At 38.7% G+C, this 15,077-nt stretch overlaps 1 long non-coding RNA gene across 2 annotated transcripts in view; it reads left to right on the forward strand.

Annotated features, from left to right (window-relative positions):
- Window positions 1-15,077, forward strand: part of LOC131482281 (uncharacterized) — a 137,824-nt gene that overhangs the window by 99,990 nt on the left and 22,757 nt on the right. Inside the window, exon 3 of one of the 2 annotated variants that reach the window (XR_009246851.1) lies at window positions 14,439-14,530. The exons of the other annotated variant lie outside the window; for it this stretch is intronic. This is a non-coding gene — a long non-coding RNA (uncharacterized LOC131482281). The remainder of the gene's footprint in view (window positions 1-14,438; window positions 14,531-15,077) is intronic. 2 annotated transcript variants of the gene reach the window in all.

Consider the following 15,077-nt stretch of genomic DNA (forward strand, 5'->3'; position numbering starts at 1 on the left):
AACTGATATTACTGTACTCACAGAGCAAATTAAGAGGCATTAATGTGGAATGGGGGAGTGATGTATGCTTGCTTATATTTTCAGGATCATACATACTGTGCATATCTATGAAACTAGATCCAGTCCCAGCTTGTGCTGCCAAACTCCCAAACTCTTACCCTTTCTCAAGCCTCTCATTTGTAACATAATTCTTAGCACAGTCCTTCCACTTTACCCCATCTGTAAACTAGTAAGGATAAGAATCAATGATCTCTTCAATCTCTCAGGGTACGTTATTCTCTTAGTTATCTTTAAAAGGACATGACTCTGGGACTGGCACACTAGCCTAGAGGCTGAAGTCCTCACCTTGCACGCACCAGGATCCCATGTGGCTACCAGTTCTTATCTCGGTGGCCCTGATTCCCAGCCAGCTCCCTGCTTGTGGCCTGGGAAAGCAGATGAGCATGGCCCAAAGCCTTGGGACCCTGAACCAACTTGGAAGAGCCAGAGGAAGCTCCGGGCTTTTGGCTTCAGGTCAAGGCAGCTCTGGCCGTTGTGAACACTTGGGGAGTGGATCTTCAGATGGAGGATCTTCCTCTCTGTCTCTCCTCCTCTCTGTATATCTGACTTTCCAACAATAAAAAGAGACATGATTCTTTAGCATAATTCTGGGTGTCTGTGTTGTAAAATCACCCTGTGCTGTGGTACTGCAGAGACTCCCCAGTCTTGACAGGCAAGCTTGTTACACCTTGCACAGAAAACAAAGCACGTAGCAACGTGCTGTAAGTCTAATTTTAACATAAAGCAATGACAACAAAAGAATATTTCAAAAATCTTTCCATGCAGTGTCTATGCTAGTAAGAACAGCTGAACACAAATGTTACAAATTACAGGCAAAAGATGCATAATGTTGTTGGGATGGGAAGTAGCAAAAATACTTGTATTAATCCAATGAAAAACAATATGGACTGTAATTGCTGTCTGAAGTTTTTCAGTTTTTTGTTGTTGTTGTTCCCTTTTCGCTTGGAGCTGTCTGCTCTGGCTTGATGCTGTTGTTTTCCCCAAGAGAGAATGCAGCTGACGCTGTCTGTCTCGGGGGTAGATATCCATCACCCAGAACGTATCACAAACTATTAATAATGCATCACTGCAAATCTACCTTGTCTCAATAAACACACTGCCTCCAAGCACAGATAACGGATCCAACAAGCAGATGTCAGAATTTATTATCCCCGCATTGCCCATTTCCCATTTCTCAAAGGGCAGTGCCCAGTAGCTTACTTTCCTGGTGGGTAATGGAGGAGAAGGAAGCTAATGCTTACTGAGCAACTTCTACATGTCAGTTGTTTGTGTGAAATTATACCAACAGTGCTGAGAAACAGGCTGCATCAACTTTGTTGTGTGGGTGAAGAAATAGAGGCTTGGAGAAGGACGTGACTTGCATGGGCCACAGATCAGAGTGTCCCTGCAGCAGGAGCCTTACTCCAGAGATATTTCTCTGTCTCTGGAGAAAATGATCATTATGGGCTAAGGAATCTGCATTTTCCTCTTTTCCTACTGTACTTACAATATACTTGTATACAGGAGACACTCAGGCAATCTCAGCCAAAGTGAATTTTTGACAAGTGAATGTGGAAAGATCCTTGCACGGTTGCATCCATGAGTAGATTACTGCAAAGAACTGAAATGATTTCTGGAGGATAAGGCATGGTCACTAGGTGCTAGATCTAAGTCTTCTTCACTATTTCTTTTCCTGGTTCTTTGTGTCATGTATAGCATCTTTGAGCTGATAAGAAGGCAGCCCTACTGTAACCCTTGATTATACAACTCAGCAGCTATACTCACATTTGAGTGCTGTAGCCTATGTGTGCCTTGAGAACTTGTTTCCTTGGTTGAGGACTTGGGCCATGTGTAGGCTCTTTAACTGTAGTTCACACTTGTGTATAGCTTGGACACAGTAATCTGTGCTCCTGCTGCTCCTCACCTACCCCAGTGTTAGCTCCTTTTGCAGAGCAAGCAATGGAGTTGCTAAACATCCCGTTGACTCTGATTCCCTTGTGGACTGGGTCACCTTGTACTGAACAGTAATAAACATGTTTAGGATAAGTTGTCAGACTGGCTTGCATTGTCGAGGCAATTGATTTGGTAACCAGACTCAGCCTCACCCACCAACTATTAGAGATTTAGGGAGGAGAGCTTCAGGAATCAGCAATATTACAGAGGAGTTTCTTAGGAAATTCTAAACTGATAGTGGAAGAGAAATGCCTGAGCCAAACTTTCTGAATAATTGTAGTTTCTGTGTGTGGGTGGTTCTTTGGGTTTACAAGCTAGCATGGAAGGGTGAAGTTGAACACGAAATCTCTAACTATTAGATAGCATTCTTCTCAAAGGTCAAGAAATAATCATTATTTGTACCAGAGGTAAAGTAGTGATTTAAGCCTAGTATACTGATATGCAAATGTTTCAAAGTTTCTGGAAATGATATTAAAGATAAGATTATTTTGGTGTGAGATATTTTTTAAACCCATACATAGTTTTTTTCATAATGCACATTTACATTGTACTCAGCTGCATCTGTTTGGTAGCAAACAGCACATATTCTAAGCCATCAAGAATATAAACACTGAAACTCAAATTGCTCAGGTACTGAGGTGCACTTGAAGAAAATCACACATCCATCTCTTAAGAAGCAGCTCCCAGAAATATCCCAAATGTTGGCTAAGGGAGTTCTTGCAAAAACAGGCATTGCTCACAGGCATTCCACAGTCGCAGCAGGATAATAAACCCCAAGTGGTAGTAAGAAAACTGGACAATTTTACTGACAAATTAAAGGTTTGAAAGGGGAAACTGGTCAGCTGCAACTTCAGAGAAAGCCACAGCAAACATTTCAAAACCCCCACTTCAATTAAGAAGGGAACAACTGAGGTCTGGGATATGGTCCCTAATGGCTGTGCACCCAGCGTTAAATATGTCCTCTTGTACTGTGCAAGCTGAGTCCTTCTAACGAAGGATTGGATAGCAAGAGAGAGGGAGAGAGAGAGCTAGGGAGTAAGATATGTCCAACCAGAGAGAATTTTTGTCCTGCTCATCCAATTGGAGAACATTAAGAATGGAATTTTAGAGCTTCCTGCTTACACAGTGAGGACCAGTCGGCAGCTAATGGACTTAACCTTTTGTGTTCAAAAATAAGATTTGGCTGTGGCTGAATGAGTGAATGATACATTTGGATGAAGCCCCTTTATACAACTACAGCGGAAGGATTAACTACCTCCTCAATCCCCATGTAACGAAAATCTCAATTCCCTGATATAAAATGGCCTAGAAGGGACGGATCTAGTGCTTAAGATGACCACATCCAAGACTGGAATGCCTGAATTTGATTCCTGGCATGTGCTCTTGACTCCACATTCCCTCCAGTGTAGATCCTGAAGGGTAGCAGTGTTGGCTCAAAATAAGGAGTTTCCTGATGTCCACGTGGAAGACCTGTTTGTGTTCTCAAGTCTTAGCTGCAGTCCAAGCCATTGAGCGCATTTACAGAGTGAATCCCTAAACTGGGAATTCCACCTCTTTCTTCTCCCTGCCTATTGTTCTCACTGTACCTCCTTCTCAAATAATTTTAAAAATGGGGCTTGGTGCAGTAGTCTAGTGGCTGAAGTCCTGGCCTTGCATGTGTTGGGATCCCGTGTGGGTGCTGGTTCATATCCCGGTTGCTCCTCTTCCCTTTCAGCTCCCTGCTTGTGGCCTGGGAAAGTAGTCAAGGACAGTCTGAGGTCTTGAAACCCTGCACCCACTTGGGAGACATGGAGGAAGCTCCTGGCTCCTGGCACCTGGTGCCTGGCTCCTGGCACCTGGTTCCTGGCTCCTGGCTCCTGGCTCCTGGCTTTGTATCTGCTCAACTCCAGTCGTGTGGCTCCTTGGGGAATGAGCCTGAGGCTGGAGGATCTTTCCCTCTGTCTCTCCTCTCTCTGTGAATCATCCTTTCCAATAGAAATAAATAAATCTTAAGTAAAAACACAGACATATAAATTATAAAGAATTAAGTGACATTGTATTTACATGTAACCCATCCACATTCTCCTATTTTTAATTTATTTAGGTTTTGAGGAATTCTTCATTTTTAAATACATTATTTTTTAAAATTTTTGAGATAGCATCTATCCAATTTGTATTACAGTCAAAGACTTCACGCACCAATGAATAAAGAGTTGAACAAACAAAAAGCAAGATCATAGTTCAGCATAAAACTAGGCAAAGTTCATCAACAGCAATCAAACAAGAGTATGTCGGCTCAACTCACATACAGTGAACTTCAAGATAGTGGCCAATCATCAACATTATAGCAATAGAAAGTAATAATTTCCCAACAACAATTAATTTAATTTTTCATTAGAGAGATAGGAAAAGGGAGAGACAGAGGGATCTTCCATCTGTTAATTCACTTCCCAGATGCCTGCAACACCCAAAATTAGGCCAGTCCAAAAATCAGAAATCTGGAGCTTAATCATTTCTCACATGTGGGTCATTAGTGTTCGATCCATTGCCTGCCTCCCAGGGATTACATCAGAAGGAAAATGGATCATGAGCAGAGGTAGGACAGTTATGTAGGAACCCTGGTATGGCATGCAGGCAACTCATGTGTCTGTCCCAACCCCCAGCCCCTCTAGTCCAGGCTTTACATCGTCTCTGCATGATATATAACACCTAATACAATATAAATGCTGTTATAATACTGTATGGTATGGTGAATAATGAGGAGAAAAATAGGTTTGGACATGTTCCATACAGACTCAAGTTTTAAAGATAATTTCAATCTGTGATTGCTTGAATCCACAGGTGTATAATCCACAGATAGGGAAATTAAACTGTATAAGGAGAACATATGAGAAAGTGGTAATGAGAATATACAGGTCTTATGGGTCATTTATTCACATGGTAAAGGTATAGATTTCTTCATATTTAAAAAATATTTAGTTTTGTTATTGTTTTTTTTTTTAAATCCAGAGAGAAACATATAGGTAGAGTTCTTATCCACTTCTCTTCTTCCTTGTTGCCCACAACAGGCAAGACAGGGCCAGGTCCAAATCATGGGGTGTGTATTCAGTTCTACCTTCCCAGACATGTGGCAGTTATTCAACTGCTTGGGTCATTACCTGTTACCTCACCAGGTGCACATTAACAGGAATCAAAATCAGCGACAGAGCTAGGCTTAAACCCAGTCACTTTGGTTGGGGATACAGACCTCCAAACTGGTAATTGAACCACTAGGCCATCTTTGCCTAAGGGATGAAGTCATGGGGTTTTATGATGTGTGACCTTGGGCACATGGTGCCTTCTTCCAGAAGGCCCTGTTCACTGTCTGATGGGCCATTACTCAACGCAGTCTCTTTGGCTTTAGGCTGCAACAGCAATTATTTAAAATTTGCTCAGGTCTGCATATACCACTGGATTCCTTTCATCCCACTTTAAATTTTTCCCTCAGGACAGCTTAAACAATTCTGTCTTCTTAATGACAAACAATCCATCGATAGGACAGGAAATGAAATGAAGCTTTTGTTTAGCAACCAGTCTGTTTATTTATTTTCCAAGTTCATGAGTTTATATGCACACTGCTCTTAATGGACAGTGCATAAAAATGCCTCTTTTTATTTTCTTTTCATTTACATTGTTGCCAATAATGGCCATTATCTGGCCATTAGAGGCAAGAAAGTACCATTTTTGCTTTCCAAGATGGACTACATTTGTGTATGTGTGCTCTTTGCAGATTGGTCAATATGTTAAACTTTGTTTTTTGTTCTTTCTCTGATACAGATGACTTCATCCCAACCCCATATTTTCCAAATTATGCATAAACTTGTGTGTGTGTTCATAATATACACATAAAGCAAAAATGAATACTGTTCTCATATAGTCAGGCATATCTGTATGCACATACAAATCTATTTTAATCATATTGCTAATTTTGTCATAGGAGTATGGTATGATTTCTGCCCACATCAAAATAAGTGACATTATTATTTGAACTGATGACTTAATGGTCTTGTTTTAAATAAAAGGATTGAAAAAGTAAGGCAGTGCTTGAGATTTCCCAAGTGAGCTAAAATAATTTCTGGCTGTATCTAAAAGGCAAAATGACATAGATTGAAAAAAAAAAGATATTCCTTCTAGGTGGGTAAGTGACATGCTTTATCACATAGTGTTATACAAAAAGGCATCAGATTGATTTTGTTACATTTAAAATCCTTTGTGAGGGCTCAGTGTGGTAGCCTGACAGCTAAAGTCTTTGCCTTGTACATGCTCAGGGATCTCATATGGGCACTGGTTCTAGTCCTGGCAGCCCTTTTCCCATCCAGCTCCCTGCCTGTGGCCTGAGAAAGCAGTTGAGGATGGCCCAAAGCCTTGGGACTCTGCACCCGCATGGGAGACCCAGAAAAGATTCCTGGCCCCTGGCTTCAGATTGGCTGAGCTCCAGCCATTGTGGTCACTTGGGGAGTGGATCAGCAAATGGAAGATCTTCTTCTCTGTCTCTCCTCCTCTCTGTATATCTTACTTTGCAATAAAAATAAAATCCTAAAAAAAACATATCCTTTGTGCTCTGTCCAGTTGCCCCTCCCTCCTTTCTAAATCCTGAAAAATCACTGATCCTTTAACTGTGTCCATTCTTGGCTTTGCTTGTTTTAGAATATCATAGAGATGAAAATAATGTGTCACATTTTCAGATGCTTTTTGTTTCACTTAGTAATATGTATTTAAGACTTTTCCTGGTCTTATGGCTTTGTAGCTTCACTTTGGCATGGGATATTATTACATGTGATAAAGTAAATAGATATAATGCAGTTTATCTTGTCTTCTGCTGCAGAGTATCCATCGTGGTTGCTTTCATATTATAAACAAGGCAGCTACAAGTTCCTTTGTATAATTTCTGTGTATATATGATTTTCCAATTATTTGGAAAGATACAAAGGTTCTTGAGTGCAGGATCAAGTGGCAAGGGCGTGTCTAGTCTAGTAATGAACTGCCCAGCTGTCTTAGGGGGCTGCACCGCTCTGGATTTCTATCTACAGAAAATGGGGTTTCCTTTGTCACACTGATTTGCCAGCTTTTGTTGTTGTCAATGTGTTGGATTTGCACAATTCTAATAGGTGTGTGGTAGCAACTCACTGTTTCACTTTGCAGTTCCCTAATGACATGTGTGGTGAGCATCTTTTCATGTGTGATTTTTGTTATCCATCTCTGTATCTTCTTTGATGAAGTGTCTGTTCAGGTCATTTTTTTCTTTATTGTTGAGCTTTGGAATTTCTTCTGTGTTTTGGTCAGAAGTCCTTTATCTGATGGGTCTCTTGCAACTATTTTCAAACAGTCCATAAATTGTCTCCTCATTCGCTTGCATTGTCTTTCATAGGACAGAATTTTTTTTTAAATTTTTAATTAAACCCACCCTATCTTTTCCATGTGTTTTTTGGTGTAGATGTAAGGTTTTCATTATTTAATCTTCAAGCAGTTTTATACATTTTTAAAAAGATTTTTAAAATTTTTTTCTTGGAAAGTCAGATATACAAAGAGGAGGAAAGACAGAGAGGAAGATCCTCCATCTGAAGATCCACTCCCCCATGCTGCTTCAATGGCCAGAGCTGCACCGATCCAAAGCCAGGAGCCAGGAACCTCTTTTGGGTCTCCCATGCGGGTGCAGGGTCTCAAGGCCTTGGGTCATCTTTGACTGCTTTCCCAGGCCACAAGCAGGGAGCTGGATGGGAATCGGGACCACCGGGATTAGAACTGGTAGCCACATGGGATCCTGGTGCAGGCAAGGTGAGGATTTCAGCCTCTAGGCTAGCGTGCCAGGTCCTAGGCGTTTTACAGTTTTTGCATTTTACATTTAGGTTGGTTCATTTTGAGTTAATCTGGTTAAAGTTCTAAAATCTGTTTATACCTTAATTTGGATGTAGTTGTCCAAGTCCTACACTATTTTATGAAAAGACTATCTTTGCTCCATCTGGTTGCCTTTACTTTTTGTCAAGGATGACTTGATTCTGTTTATGTGGGTCTAATTCCAGATGTCCAGTCTGCTCCATCAATTTCTCTGCTCATTCACCAAAGCTTGCACTGTCTTGATGATTGAAGCCAGGTAGTGTCTGTCCCTAGATTTTTAATCATCTCTTTTTAAGTAAGATTGATTATTTTAACTCTTTGAATGAATTCTACATATGAGCTTAGCAAATTATTTGTCAATATTCACAAAGCAATAATTTGCTACATTTTACTTGATATTATGTTCAAAAATTGAAATGGAAGAATTGAAATTTCATTAATTTTGCAAATGCTATCCATAAGATGAAATAAATCTGCATTTATTGTTTTTAAAATATATTTTGTTAGAATTTTTATACTTTTCCTCATATGTATCTTGTAATATTTTGTTGCATTATACCTTAGTATTTCATTGTGAAAGGTGCCAATGTAAATGAAAATGTATTATAGCTTCCAATTTTACTTGCTGTTTGAAGTGACTGAGTTTTGCGTATTAACCTTGCATTTTGCAAACTTGCTATAATTTACCAAAGATTTTTATTGATTGCTTCTGGATTTCTGTGCTGATCAATCTCATAATATGTAATCACAGATTGTATTTCTTCCTTCCCAATCTGTATAGTTTTTATTACTTTTTCTTGTCTTACTCTGATCATTGGAAAGAATTTCCAGTGCAGGGTTGAAAAGCAGGTTTCAGAGGGATCAGCTTTGCATTGTTCTCAGAACACAGAAAAGCTTCCATCTTTAAACCATTAATCCATTAGTTTAAGATGTTTTTTGCAGATTCTCTTAAGTTGAAATTCTTCATCTCCATTCCTATTTTCTGAGAATATTTTATGATGACTATGTATTGAGTTTTCTTAAATTCATTTTCTGTAAGCATTGATGCATCATGCATTTTTTCCTTTTTATAATTTTTATGATGTATTGTATTTATTGACTTTCCAAATGCCTACCTGGCATAAATCACAGTTGTTGTGGTAGATAATTCTTTTTTTGTACACAGCTGATTTTATTTACTAATGATTTTTTGAAGATTTTTTTCAGTTGTGTTATTTAGAGATATGGGGATATTTGTTTGCATTTTATTCCTTATTTTTTAAAAAAAGATGTATTTATTTGATTGAAAAGGTAGATTAAATTTACGGTGAGAAGGAAAGAGCGAGAGAAAAATCTTCCATCTGCTGATTCACTCCCAAAGGGCTGCAAATCTCAAGTCAGAGCCAGTAGCTTCTGGGTTTTCCAGGTGTTGCAGGGTCCCAGCTGACTGGGCCATCCTCTACTACTTTCCCAGGGCATACACAGGGAGCTGGATGGGAAATGTAGCAGCTGAGACACAAACCAGCACCCATAGGGGATCCTGGCGGTTGTAACACAAGGACTTAGCCGTTAAGCTATCACACCGTGCCTAATAACTTGTCTGGTTTTGCTAATGGGTAATAATTACCTCATTGTATAAGTTCAAAACTTTTTTTTTCTGCTTCAATATTCTGTAAGAGATTTCAGAGTTTGTATAATTCTGGCCATAAAAATTTCATAGAATTTACTATGAGCCCAGTAGATTTCTTGTTTTCTATGTGGGGAAGATGTTAATTCTTGATTTGATTTTAACAGATATAGTTCTATTTGTATGATATTATTTCTTGTGTAATATTTCTTGTGTAAGCTTTGGCAGGTTGTATCTTTGAAGAAATTGGTCCATTGAGAGCACAGAGTTGTTCATAATGTGATCTGTCAAAGTCCATGTGTAACAATGCCTTCTCTCTCATTTTTGGTAATGGTTGCTTAGGTGGTGTGTCATTCTTTGCTTAACTTGGCTAAAGACTTTTCAATTTTATTAATCTTTTCAAAGAGCCAGCTTTTACTTGTGTTGACTTTCTTTATTGATTTCTCATTTTAAATTCCATTGATTTCTCCTCTAATTCTTATTACTTCTCTTCTTCTGTTTACCATGGATTAAATTTGCTCTTCTTTTTGTATGTGTGTTTTTTTAAGATGTGAACTTTGATTATTGGTTTTAATTTTTTATTATCTGGCATGAGCATTCAGTGCCATAACCTTCACTCTAGAAATTTAGTCACTACATTCACAAATTTTTAGAACTCATCATCATTTTTGTTTAAGTAAAACAAATTTAAAATCTCTTGATATTTCTTCTAGACTACTGTGCTATTTAAAAGTACATTTTTTGCTTTGTTTTGTTTTGGGTTTTTTTTTTGTTTTTTTTTTTTTGCCTTTTTAAAAAAAGTTAGAGAAAGAGGCATAGAGGAAGAGAGGAGTATGCTTCCATCTTCTGATTCACTATCTAGATGCTGTAATGTCCGACACTGGGCCAGTCCAAAGCCCAGTCCAGGAGCCAGGACTTTCATCTGGGTTTACTGCATGGATGGCATGGGGCCAAGGACTTGGGCCATTTCTGCTGCTTTTTCTAGGCCCTTAACAGAGAGGTGGCTCAAAACAGCAGCAACTGGGACACAAACCATTGCCCATTAAAGGATTTCAGCTTTTCAACTGGCTTTCCCAAAACACCAAAACACTGTCCTGGTTTCTCTACTTCTCATCTGTCTTTCTGTTATTGATTGTGATTTCTGCTCTTTTACATTTGTTAAGATGTGTTTTACGGGGCAGAGCGTGGTCCTTCTTGGTGAGTGGTGAATGTTCCATATGAGCTTGGGAGGAAGATGCAATGTGTTGTTGGATGAGGCAGTCTGTAGATACCAGTCGGTTCAACAAATAGATGGCGTTGTAGAATTCAAATATATCTTTACTGATTTTCTACCTAGTGGAATTTAAGTATATCCTTACTGATTTTCCATCTGTTGGATCTAGCTTTATGACAGAAGGATGTTGAAGTATTCAGTTGTAATGATGAATTTTTCCATTTTTCCTTGTAATTCTATCAGTTTGTATCTCATGTGTTTGGACATTTTGTGTTAGGTTCACACACATTAGGGTTATTTTGTCTTCCCAGTATTGGCCTCTTTATCGTTATGTAGTACACCGCCTTCTTTCTGGTCATTTTTGTTACTCTGGTATTCTCTTAAATGAACATAGCAATTTCCAGTTTATTTAGATTAGGCCTATGTGGCATATGTTTCTCTACATTTTTACTTTTAATTTTATATGTATTTATATTGAACTTAGCTTCATTTGGATAACATACAGTTTGGTCTTGTTTTCTGATCCACTTTGGCTATATCTGTTTCAACTGGTTTATTTAAGACAACTTAATGTGATTACTAATACAGTCAGACTACCAAATTTGTTACTTTTAGTAATTGATACCCTGTCATTTATTTCAGTTTATGTCTTCACACTTTAGATATTATTGTACCTCTTTTTGTTTTCCTTAAGTGATTGCCCTAGAGTTTGAAATATAAGTTGAATAATTGAAGCCTACTTTAAAATCAGTAGATTGCTTCTCATAATTTAAAAACATCCCCAATTTCCCCTTGGGTCATTTGTAGTATTAACTGTCATTCGTTTTACCTATACCAAAGCATATGCAGGAATATCAAAGAGCTCATAGAAATTGCATTATTTTTCAGTTTGATTTTACCCTCAGAAGCTTCCTTGTATATATGAATATTTTGGGTGCTATTATTTTGCAAAACTGCAATCTGTGAGATAAATTAAGATACAAATAAAATAGTTTTGCATTTGTTTTCACTTAATTGTTCTCAGTTGCTATTCCTCTATTTGCATAAATCTCGATTTCTGACCATGCCATTTTCCCTTTCTCTAAAAAGCTTCTGTTAATGTTTTTGCAAGGCATACCTATTGGCACAAATCTCTTCAAGTTCATGTGTGTGAAGAAATATTTTCCTTCACTTTTTTGAAGATGACTTATTTGAATAGATACACATGTATGTGTGTGTGTGTGTGTATATATATATATATATATATATACATATGTCTCTGTGTGTGTGTGTGTGTGGAGAGAGAGAGAGAAAGAGAGAAAGAGTCCCTCAGCTGGTTTACTCCTCAAATGCCCAGCACAGCCAATCATGAGCCACATGTCAGGAATTCTATCAGGGCTTCCTACATGGCTGCCAAGCACTGGGCTATCATCTGCTGCCAATCAGGTGCTTCAACAAGAAACTAGATAGCAAGCGGTGACAGGACTCTGTGCCTTACATTCCAGCATGGAATGTGGGTGTTCCAACCAGTGGTTTAACACACTGAGCCAAAATATCTGCTTTTTCTCTGTCTTCTCTTCTTGTTTGTATGATTGCTTAGGAATCAAATGTAATTCCTCTTTTTTTTTTTTTTTGCTCCTCTATAGGTGAAAATATATTTTCTTAGAGCTGCTTTCAGTAATTTTTTTCTTTATGAATTTTTTTTAAAAATTTAGTATAATGCATCAAAGTATAGTTTTGGGGTGGGAGGGGAGAGGGGGAAGTATCTATTTTGCTTAGTGTTGTTTCCTGAACTTACTGAGTCCTTGGTTTGACCTTTGGCATTAAATGAGGACAATTCTTAATTGGTGCAAAGATTGCATACATTCTCTTTTTCTTCTCCTTCTGATATTTTATTATGTCTATATAAATGTTTTGTGTTTTTCCTTGTGAATTTTGGCTATCTTGTTCCATTTTTAGAATCAGTTTTCATCTTTGTTTTTTTTTTTTTTAGTTAGAGAATTTCCATTGTTTTATCCTCAAGCTCAGAGATTCTGTCCTCAGCCATGTCCAGTCCCCTCTCTAAGTCACTCTGTGTTTATGTTGGTTTCTCACTCTAAAATTTAAGCATTCTTTAAAAATTCTCATCTCCCTGCTCACATTGTCCATGTGCTTTTCTATGTGATCTCTGTTTTCTGTTATAATCTGTACTATGTTAGTTAGAGTTTTAAATTCTCAGTGTTAGCCTCAGTATTTTTGAGCAATAGGTAAGTTACCGCTTGGGATGTCCACAAATTACATAGGTACTTTGCTGTAGACCCAGCTTCCTGTTAATGTGGGCCCTGACAGGCAGAAGACATCTCATATACTTGGCTGTGAGGCATCCACATGGGAGGTCTGGATTTAGTTCTGGGCTCCCAAATTCAGTGTTGCCCAGTCCCAGCTGTTGTAGCCATTTGGACAGTGAACCAGCATGTGGGAGATCTCTTGTCTTTCAAATAATCAAATTAAATTCCCAGTATGAAAATGCAAGCACTCCCAACATGTTTAACTCTGCTGCTGGGAGGGAAAGAATGCTGTTTCCTGTGATACCAGCTTGTGACTCTTGTCTGTGAACTTGACAAGTACTTCTCCACTTTTTTTTCCTCACCATTTGTTGAGACAGGATGCTTAAATGGGCTAGATCCAGTTATTTTGTATCCATTGCCATTTCCCACCCCCACACACATCAATTAGGCTCTGGTAAAACATAGCAGATCAGTCTCTGGCTAAATAGATTCTCTGACAGTCAGAGAGCTCTGGTATATTTTAAAGCACAATCTTTCCCCCACCTCTTGCTGATAGCATGAGAGAATTTTTCTCCCATACTCACTATGAAAGCTTAATGGAGCTGCTGGAAATAAAATTGACCAAAGTGCAGGGACCTTCCAATGTCTAGGTCACCCTGGAGTTTTTGACTCTTCGATGGGTGCACATTGAGCCTCCAGCAATCCATCAGTTGCAATTTAGGTTTTTTCTTCACTAGTTTCTATGGAGGCTGCTACTCATGGACTTTTGCTCTGCTAAGGTGTAATTCTCTGTATCCACCAGTCTCTCCAATCTTAGGGGCAGCAGTTTGCCCTGTGACCTCAGTTCTTTGATGGATCGAAGAAAAGTTGTTGATTTTTTTCTGTTTGTTCAGCTTTTTACTTGTTATTAGGACACAGTAGACACTTCTAAGCTCTTTACATGCCATACTGGAAACTAGCTATCTTTTCTTTTTTAAGAAAGCTTTTATCTCAAGGTTAGCTAGACATGCATTCACTCATATTTGATTATAGACTGCAGCAGAGTCAGAAGGAAGGGGAGAGGGCCAATTTGCAGGAGGTAGTCATTGGCTATTTTTAAGTAAAATGCTCTTCTATGAACAATAGTTCAACTTAGTTTCAATAAGTTTTTTCTGATATCTTACTGATAGTTCCCAGGGACCATGTGAGTTTCAAGCCCTCCTAATGGAAGACGGCCATTTTCACACTTAAGGTTCATCTGTCATGCCAGACCATGTCTTAGCTTTCATTCCGGAGATGTTCTCACCCAAGCATAGTACAGGGAGCTCACTGCAAAATTCTTGGATGAGGTAGAATCATTCTAATCAGATGTAAGAAATATTGAACCGGTGGTGGAAAGAGTAGGGATGAAAGAAGGGAGAAAAACAGTAGGAATTAGGTGATCTTGCATGCTTCAAGAAAATTTCCCAAGGCCACGTTAAAAATTCGGCAGGAGGAATCAACATTGAAATTACAGAAATGTGTTTCCATTCAGTTTCCTCTGCTCTAGAGTTAAAGGACTCTCCTGACTGAACAAACCCTAAGCAGGATTCTGAATCCCAGAAACCAGAAGAAAAGCAGAAACAGCCAAGCTTGTCATTGGTAAGACATTGTGAAGAATGAAATACGATGGTTGTTTACTGCCTGGTTTAGAAAACAAGGATGTAAGAATTATCCAGAACACTCTTTTACACCAAAAATGGAGTAAATGTGTTGATGGAGAAGAGACAATTCTTGTGCTGCATGTAAAATGCCTCAGGTAACTGTCTCCTTCCTGTGTCTGGTTGGACAGGAACACTCCTTTGCCAATTGGGAGATGCCACTCTGTCCTTTGGGATCTCAGGAAAGGGGATAAAATTCCTTGGGGGGAAAACTGTCATTCTTATCAATGTACATTAATGCCTGGAAGAAAGAATAGAATAATTGTGAACTCTGAAGATTTTTTTCACGGTTATAGGTGGTATCCATAGAAGTGGTGCAATTCTTCTTTATTACTATCATCATTTTTTTACCACCACAAACACACAAACACCATCATCATTATCCTTACTGTCATCAGGAAACCTGCATCATTGGCACCAGGATCAGCACTGCCACCATCATCACCTTGACCACTGTCGTTGGCTGTCATCATCATCGTCACCATCGC

Source organism: Ochotona princeps, chromosome 16, assembly GCF_030435755.1.
Source record: "Ochotona princeps isolate mOchPri1 chromosome 16, mOchPri1.hap1, whole genome shotgun sequence".
In the NCBI taxonomy this organism is placed as follows: domain Eukaryota; kingdom Metazoa; phylum Chordata; class Mammalia; order Lagomorpha; family Ochotonidae; genus Ochotona; species Ochotona princeps.